The sequence below is a fragment of the Lactuca virosa genome, chromosome 4 (assembly GCF_052849685.1).
Source record: "Lactuca virosa cultivar CGN04683 chromosome 4, Lactuca_virosa_CGN04683_v6, whole genome shotgun sequence".
Lineage (NCBI taxonomy): Eukaryota > Viridiplantae > Streptophyta > Magnoliopsida > Asterales > Asteraceae > Lactuca > Lactuca virosa.
The window spans coordinates 339,321,863-339,331,758 of NC_136429.1; positions in this window are offsets into that span (position 1 = coordinate 339,321,863).

Sequence of the window (9,896 nt, forward strand, 5' to 3'; positions counted from 1 at the left end):
CTTAGACACCTTATCCAACAGTTCCAACTAATACCTCAGCGACGAGCTACTTCCCTTGGTGCTTTCATCCGTCAATCACGAACGGTTGCTAAAACCACTGATCCCTGACAATGCTGAATAACCCTTCTGTGGGACCCTATCCGTAGACCTCTCACATAATACCCCTTTTTTCAAAGGTGCTTCAAACAAGTCTCCCGCTCTCGGGCTCTAGAAATCATTCCATTCAGGGTTCGCATCCTGACTCACTTACTCGCTCAAACGTCCACAGCTGAACTGTAGTAGCTGAGGCAACCTCTGCCCTAAACCAGGCTACAAACTACTCTCAAGACATAGTCTACGATCCCAAAAGTGCAAAAGGTCGCACAATCAATCCATATCATCTGATGCAAGAGATCCAATGCAATCCGGACCTCACAAAATACTTATGCCACATCGACCCACCTGCACACATCGGCGCTGAAATGATGTCGCCAATCCCTGCGACCAACTGACCCCAAGCTGGAAATACAACCTGTTCCTGGGTCACAAGCCTGCTCACTCCTTCGAGCTCGAAAAATGAAAGGGCACAATCCTTGCCCTATAAAACAACAGCCCAATCCATGAATTAACCATTCCACTTCCAGCTGTCAAAACCCCAGCTGAACATAATCATCACTCCTTTCCAGAGTTCCCGCGACTCACATTCCGGCCTCGAGCAAAACCCCCGAAGCCTCAAATCCATACAGTCATGTGATAGCCACTCCCGCTCAGCCCGCGGGAAAATAATGAGTACAAAATTCCTCCCTAATCTCAAGTAATTGCAGCCGTCCACTCATCAGAATACGTCCCAAAACTGGAAAGCTCGACCAGCTCCTCCCCTTGCCGTCGTTACAGCTGCTAAAGCTGTCGCGGAAACGGCCTCGACAATGGCTGCATAACGCTCGCCGAAATACTCAACCATGGTGGTCTTAATAGACCCGACATCTCCGGAAACTGCCCCCGGACAATCTTGAACACCTCCTCCCGGATGATCTCACTAACACGATCCCCTAAAAATGACGGCGTGTCCTGGCTGCCCGCTCCCGATCCTAACCTGGATCAAGTCTCAAGACGTCTCGTAACCACCATTCTGGTAAAACACCAGAAAGTTCTCTAATAACCCATATAATGACAGGAAACCAACTCCCAACCCAACCCTAGGGGCTGTGACTTCCTCGTTACGCGTATGGGACCTGTGCTTTCAGTAGGACGGGCCCATACTACCTTCCACACCTACCTATATTTGTCTCAATTATCATCACAACGCTCTAACAACATACATAATCATAGTGAGCACTCAATCCTCACTCCTAGAGGAATGCTAAATATCTCATAACTAGCCTCCCGGCCTCTCTCTACCCACCCATCCATGAAACTTCCACCAACCCTGCAGCACTAGTGTATGCTAATTATACATAACGTTGGACCCTATAGACTTTCGAATATATTATCCTACCCTAAGCCCTAATCAATAAGAACATAACATAAGGCCAAATCAAACATTCTCGGGCTATAAGATCTTAATTATGTACATCTGCGATACATACACAAGTAACTACAGTAATGATGTCAATCTCATATAAAGAAAAACCGTAGGCTAGCAGGCATCATGTAATCAGACAATTCTATCTTGCAATTCCTGAAGATCCCTAGCCTAGTACTAGCATGTTGTTCTATCATATCACATAATCAAATAACCGTATGGTATTTCGGGGTCTACTTACTGGCTCCGGCTGATCGTACACTTGCATCCTCCTTTTACGTATTTTGAAATCCATTTAAAAATCATTTGAAAATCCTTTCTTGATTTGAGACTGGATTCACATGAGTGTTCCTGCAATTCACTCAAACCAAGGCTTTGATACCAACTTGTAACATCCATAAAATTCCAGCCAATTTAAAACTTTTTAAGTCATTTGAAACCATTCAGTTATTACAATTTTCTTTCAAAATAGTTTAAACATCAGAGTTCCCAGAAAACATAATCATCAATCGAGGAAGTGTACGGTCACGCCTTCGCCTTCCCGCGGTCATCCGCTGAACCTGAAACAATAAACTGAAACTGTAAGCTCGAAGGCTTGATGAGTTACCCCCAAAATACCCATACATACAACAATACACATACAATAATAAACAACATATTATGGGTCCAATCATCCGTCAGGATGGAATACCCCAGGCCCTCAACCATCAGGTTGGAATGCCAACATACCGATAAATTTCACGTATCACATGTACAAATAACCATATATACATGGTTCACACCTTTATAGACTGGATTACCCCTGGGCCCACAGTGTGAGTCTGGATTGCCTTTCGGGCCCACAGCTCACATCCGGATTGCCACCGAGCCCACAATACGAGTCTTCCTCAGACCGTATCTGGAATCCTCCCGGGTTTGTTGGTTACCACACGGAGCAGTATCACCTCAACCCACCCCACATAATATGTCAACATATAACATAACTAATGTGCATATAGATAATCAGATAACAACACAGGTAGTCCTACAGACCTACCTAACTGGCATAGCAACTAGCATGCAGAGAGTCAGACTAACTATAGGTCACTAAGCATAACCACATCCGATCTACCAGGATACCGATCTAACATATCATACTAGCATATAACCATCCTATCTACCAGGATACCGAGCTAACAGATCATACTAGCATATAACCATCTTATCTACCAGGATACCGAGCTAACAGATCATACTAGCATATAACCATCCTATCTACCAGGATACCGAGCTAACAGATCATACTAGCATATAACCATCCTATCTACCAATATACCGAGCTAACAGATCATACTAGCATATAACCATCCTATCTACCAGAATACCGAGTTAATATATCACAACAATAATAATTCCAATAGAAAATGAAAGGGTCGGCCTTGGTGCCTTAGACCCTTGAGTACAGTGAGGATAACTCACCTCGCAACTGACGCGCTGAAATGATAAGCTCCACTCTCGGATCAATGTCACAAAATCCACCACCTATATTCACCATAAGACCATACTCATAATTTCCAAATTCCCAAAATGCTCCCAGAAGTCAAATAGTCTACCCTTGGTCAAAGTCCAAGTCAAAGGTGAAGGTCAAGAGTCCATGTTGACTTCAACTCGTCGAGCACAACTAGCCACTCGTCGAGTTCCTTGCATAACTCGTCAACTCGCCGAGTCACATGGGTGACTCATCGAGTTCCTAATGTTTGCGGCCATAAACTCATTGACCAGAACGTCGAGTTTCCTTGTAACTCGCCGAGTCCATTCGTGCCAAAAGGTCGGGAAAACCCTAGCTGACTCGCCGAGTCACTCTACTGACTCGCCGAGCCCAAGACAATCTTCATCGGACTCACCGAGTCGACCCTGCAACTCGCCTTCTCCCTTCAGTCCAAATCCATACAGATGCTTATTACGTCGTCTTAAGCTTCCATATTGCAGATCCAACTTCCTAAGGCATGTTTATCATATAAAGTTGCAAACTTTACGTGCATGCAAGGCTCTAAGGTCTTATAATGACAAAACCAAACCTGAAAGGGAGTTTTACACTTGCGGAAAGATTCACACTTGCTAAAGCTGAAAGATTTATGGACTTAGAGGCCAAAGAGAGTTCAGATCTGAAGTTACAACCTCAGATCTTAGCTCATAACCAAGAATAGCTTCTTATTATGCTAGAAATGCCCTAATATTTAATCAAATGAGATCTTGAAGGAAAAGAGATCAAGGCAACGACTTGATAACTTCCAAGAGATGCCAACTGAGGTAGATATCAGATCCCCACACGTTCTTTGCTCCTAGCCACTTGCTCTCCAAGTTCTTCTTACAAAGATCCACCTCCCAAAGCTTGAAACACACAAGGATGAAGCACACACATGGATTAGGGTTTGCTGAACTCTCAAGAGGCTGTAAGGGGACTGAAAGAGGCTTATGATCCTTTAAATAGGGTGCAAAACCACAGAATTTAGGGTTTCATCCTCCAGCTCCTACTCGCCGAGTCCCTTCTTGGACTCGGCGAGTAGGTCACTTAAACATGTGGACCAACCCACTGCTACTCGACGAGTCAGGGCAACCACTCATCGAGTAGACCTTAAAATAATGAAAATTAAAACCATAAATTAATACTTTGAGAATCAGGGCGTTACAAAATCGTTAATGAACCTTACCCCATCATGAGCAAACTAGAGAGCACCTTATGCGTCACACTAATAATTAATAAACTAATATAATCTAGTGAGTTAGTGACTACACTACTCGCACTATGTGTTAAGTTTACCGTACCTTTCGTCACAACTAGTAACAGTAAAATCAAGAGAGATACTCCCTTCCAAAACCCATGAAACCCGATCAATTTAAGATTTCAACATCTATACTCTATTTTGTTAAACTTAACTTTGGTACAATGCCTACTCTCACTCACTACCATAAATACATCATAGGGATGTTGGTCGAAACATTGAAAATTGTACAGCAAAATGAGAAATTTATATGTATATATAAATAGATAGAGTACAACTAGAAACGACCATAGTTATTTACGAACTCGTTTCACATCATGCATTAGAATCATGTCTCCACATGGAAATAACCAGCATACCGACACAACACCGATTCTACAGATAGACCCCGCTAAATTCCTAGCCACCGTAACAGCTGTCGTGACAGTTGTCATGGCGCAACTCAACGCTAACAACACAAACGAAAATAGAAACAGTGTCGACAATTAAAACCGTAGTAACAACCAAGGAAACCAACGAGTGTCTACCTACAAGGATACCCCAACCCACAAACCTAAGAACATGAAACGAAAGTTCTGGAACGGGAAAGGGGCTAGTTCGACTCAAGGACCTACCAAAAGGCAACAAGTTGTAGCAGTCCCTACCCCCACTGACCCTACTACCTCAACACTGACAACACGATATGTTGGAAACCGCTCAAAATGCAACAAGTGCGACTTCCATCATTATGGAGCATGCCGAGAGTTGCATTACAACAATTGTATCAAGAAGGGGCACACCACCCATTTCTGTAGGACTCCGGCCCAATACACCACTCAAAACACCAATGTCGGAGTAAGTCAAGTTTGCCATGCATGCAGTGAAACGGGAAATTTCAAGAGAGATTGTCCAACAGAGAGGAATGATGGAGGAGCGGGAAGAGTTTAACAATAGGACATGATGAAACAACAAGGAACCCTTCTGGGATTTTGGTACGTTTCCAAACAACAATAATTAAGCATCAAATTTTCACTAAAATTTTTGACAATTAAATCAAAATCATAAATTGCTCCCTCATCCGAATAAAATGCATCATTCATATAAAAACTAAGGATCCTTACGGGTGAGCTATGATGGCTTAGTGTAAATATTAGGGTCATATATAGTTAAGATTCTGCAGGCTTAGAATGAGTGATTCCGCCTTATTTCCTGTTTCTTGTTTGATTGTGGATTTAGGGCAGAGTTACTCAGTCGACTGTCTTTTCAATCTTAACTATATACGATTTGTATACACTAAGCGATTATAGAGGGATTTGGTAGGGATCATATTACGAGATTTCATTACTAATTATCGGAGCACTCTTACTGCCTATACTCAGTAAATGCGGTACAAATATTCGCAGTAGTAATAACAAGGATAAAACATAAAACACTAAAGACATATACATAGAATACACCATCGCTCTAAACAATCACTCCTTCCAAATCGACTTAACACCTGTTACCATAAGAAGTTCCGACGTCGTCATTCGACATGGATTGGCTTGGTCCTCACCATACCAATTTCATGTGCTACGAAAAGACCCTTCTCCTTAACCGACCGTCGAATGTAATCTTTTCAACCTATAACGACAAACCCGACACAAACCTCTGTATCGTCTCTCGCTTCAAAACTCAGAAGTACCCATGTGAGGGGTACCACACCTTCCTAACTCACTCTGTAGACAAGAAACTTGAAGCGAAAAACACTGAGGATGTTCCGGAAGTCTGTAACCTTCCGGAAGTATTCCCAGCAGACCTCCTGGAAATACCACTCGGATAGCAAGTCAAGTTCAAGAATAGAGATTAAGGACCCATACAGCTAGCCTATCACTACTAAGTGTATACATGATGGTGGTATATAATTAAGATTCTACGGACTTAGGATGTGTGATTCTGCCTTACCTCCTGTTCCTTGTCTGGTTGTGGACTTGGGGCGGAGTCACCCATCCGATCGTCTTTTCAATCTTAATTATATACGACTTGTATACACAAGGTGATGATAGATGAACCAAGTATGAGTCCTGCCATGAACTTCAGGACAAAGTTGCTTAAGACTACGAATGGACATGCTACCATTCGAGTGAACGTAGACAAGTAAACTAAATCCAGACTCTCCCCCGTATTAAGTACAGTTTCCATCCCTACATAGGCAGTCAGATTAAACGAAACAAAGTCACATACTAATAATAAAGGTCCGCTGGAACACCAAGCGAGGACCTAAATTCACATGGGAACGAGAATATCAAATGGAACCAAAGTACCCACCTCTTTCCCTAGTTCAAAGAATAACCACTCTAGAACGAATTTCGGGACGTAGTTCCCTCTAACAGGGGGATAATGTCACAACCGGAAAATTTTGATCAAGCAAGGTCTAAACCCTAACCAAATATAAGTGAAACCACATTGCAATCCTAGTTGCATTGTATCATCTATAGCCATTAGGGCTTGTTTATAGAACTAATAACTAAATAAGTTTGAAACCTAAGTTGAATTAAGCTAATATAAGTCAACATAAGTCAAAGACTTAAGGTTTAAACCATAAAGTAATGGTTTTTAGTCCAAAGATTCTAGAAACAAATAGGTTTTCGGTTTAGGAATTAAAGTGCAAAGTGTTTTCGGTTGGAAAATCAAGTAACATGGAGATTTCGGTCTTATAGAACCGAAATCATAATCTTAAGGACCGAAATCCCCTTGTAAAGCCCATTAAGAAACTGAAAACCCAATCCTAGGGCCCATCCATGCCCGAAAACACAATCCTATATGTGTATATATATATATATATATATATATATATATATATATATATATATGTATGTATGTATTCAACCGCAAACACTCCTCATTTCTCATTTTGTGCACCGAAATCCTCTCAAATTTGCTCTCAAAACTCATCCGTAAACCCCATATGTTCCTAAGAATTTTGCCCAGATCTTCTTATTTTCACCAAGAAAAACCTTCATATCTTCAAGTTTTCATCCAAGAATACAAAGAACACTTTGTTCAATTCTGGTTGTTCAACAGGCACCGAAGGTTTATCCCTACTATTCAACAATAGTTGTCTCATCTCTTCCCTTTGTTCGGCTATCATAGCCCGAATCATGGCTTATACTCCAGCCATCGTGACTGGCTCAAGTGCAGCTTCTACTATCAGCACTTGCTCAATCACTTGGAGACAAGACTGTTGATTTCTGTTCCCATTTGCGTTTCTGATTCCACTTCGGGTTCTTGCCGTTTCGATCTATACACAAAAAGTAGGTGAATTTAGATCTTTATTTCCGATATACGTTTAAATCCTCCTTATCACTCCGAAATGTTACATGCTAGTTCTAATATCGTAATCGAACGCTTAGAATCCTGAACACATAAGGTTTCCAGATCCGGTCGGCAATAGACCATAGATCCGAACAAATAATAACATATAAGGCAAACATAAAGCATTTAGCACATAAAAGCATTTTAGGCATCTTTCCTAAAATAAACTAGTGCTCGTGTCTAAAATATGGCAGACACTCATCTCAAAATCATCGCTTAGCATTATAAGTTTAAGTCTATAAATCCTAAAAATTCCTAGTTCGCTTAAACTAATGCTCTGATACCAACTGTGACATCCCCAATTTCACAGCCAGAAAAGACCGATTTGTTTATGCATTATTTGAAAATTAGAGTATACTTTTAAAGAAAAATGTTGCAGATTTTGTTCCCAAAAGAAGGTATGAAAAAGATTTTGTCAAAGCATTTCCGAAGAAATGTGATTTCATTACATTACAAAACCTCGGGATGTCATTATCAACACAGATCAAAAGCATAAACAAAACAACATAGGCCACAAAACAAAGTTGGCCTCAAAACAACATAGGCCTTACAATATTCCATTTATTTCTACTTGCCTATAATCCATAATCTCTCATCAGATCATCGCATCTATGCTCTTGTGTCACTACCTGTAATACAAAAACTGAGTGGGTCAGGCTGGGGAGCCTGGTGAGCACTAGGGTTTTTAACTCACAATAAATAAGTTTATTATCTTCATCAAATCTTTCCACCCGATTACTCGTTCGCGTTATCCTCACTTTACATCCCTAAGGCATCTATTATAAGGGACCTAGCCTAAGGATTTTCATCGGGGCGAAAACACTGCTTAGGGGATACCTTAGCAATTTATGTCAAACAAGGAAACCATGTGGGCGATGGAGTACTGCTGGTGAGCACGTAGTTCAAATAAACACCTACAGGTTGTGAGCTTGCAAGCGTTCCACTGGACTGTCTAGAAAAGTCTATGATCGTCATTCATACTCCGCTAGATGACTGGATCATCATCAAACCGATGCCTCTCATCATTTTATTTCATTACACATCAACTATTTCATCTACCAATGTTTTACCAAACATATTTGTAGATATAAAATACATATACGGTTTAGATCTGAAATTTTTTTTTAATATTTCATCCAACATAGATCTCAAGTAAACAGATAATATGAACACATAGCACGGAATTTATATAAAATACTTGATATATATGTGTAAGATGAAAATCACTATGCACTCACTTGGTATGGTGGTGATTCCAACTTGGACAGTGCTTTGCTTCGATGAAACCGGGAGGTTTGCTTGAAAAACGGACTCTGTGGGTGTAGGGCTTTCCGAACTGGAAAACTCTTTTTCTCGGAGTCTTCGGGCACTCCGAGGCTTTCTTCTAGTGCTAGGTAGGTTTCCTAGGCTTGGGGGTGTTTGGGAGGTTTAGAGAGAGAGTGAGAGAGAGATAGAGAGAGTAGAGAGAGAAAGAAAGAGTGGAAAGTGTGGTAAAAACGGCTGACCTCGCACCTCATTATATAGGTCGAAGCCTCGGTACGCAGGGCGTTCCTGCGAGGAGCGCAGCGCGTTCCGGTGCGCAGAGCGTACCCTTTAACGCAGTGTGTAGGAGCGGGTTCGGCATCCGAGGTTCGTACGAAGGCGTGTCACTCATCGGGTGGGGCGACGTGGCTAACTCCGGACCTAGTCTTTGCAAATGCGGGGGCGTTCCCTCGGACACAGCTTCGCAAATTACACCATCAACTTCTAAAATTCGTAACTTTCGCATACGAGCTCCGTTTTCGACGTTATTTATATCCACGCGTAGGTAGAGACGTACTCTACAACTTTTCTTTAGACTCTGGCGGCTAATTTTGAATTTATTTTTAAAGTTATATTTTTAACAGGCCGGGACAGGAAAAGTTCGTTAAAAATTCATAACATTGTAACCCGACGTCCGTTTTCGTCTGTCTTTTTATCGTTGAGCTCCCATTAACGAGATATTCGGTTCTCGCTTAGGTTGTGTCTGCTAAAAATCGCTTGATCTAAAATTCGAACTCCGGGTTGCACACTGCTATGCCAAATATTTGAAAATTCATAACTTCCTCATACGAAGTCAGATTTAGACGTTCTTTTTATGCGCGCTCTGGGTTTAACGTATACTACGACTTTCGTTTAGATCGCTAAGGCTAAAAAGTAATTTATCGTAAACTCACTTTTTACGTCACACGGCGTCGTGTCGGTTTTGTCGTGAAACTTCGACAGGTCATAACTTCTTCGTTATAACTCGTATTTCGGCGTTCCTTATATCTTTGGAATCC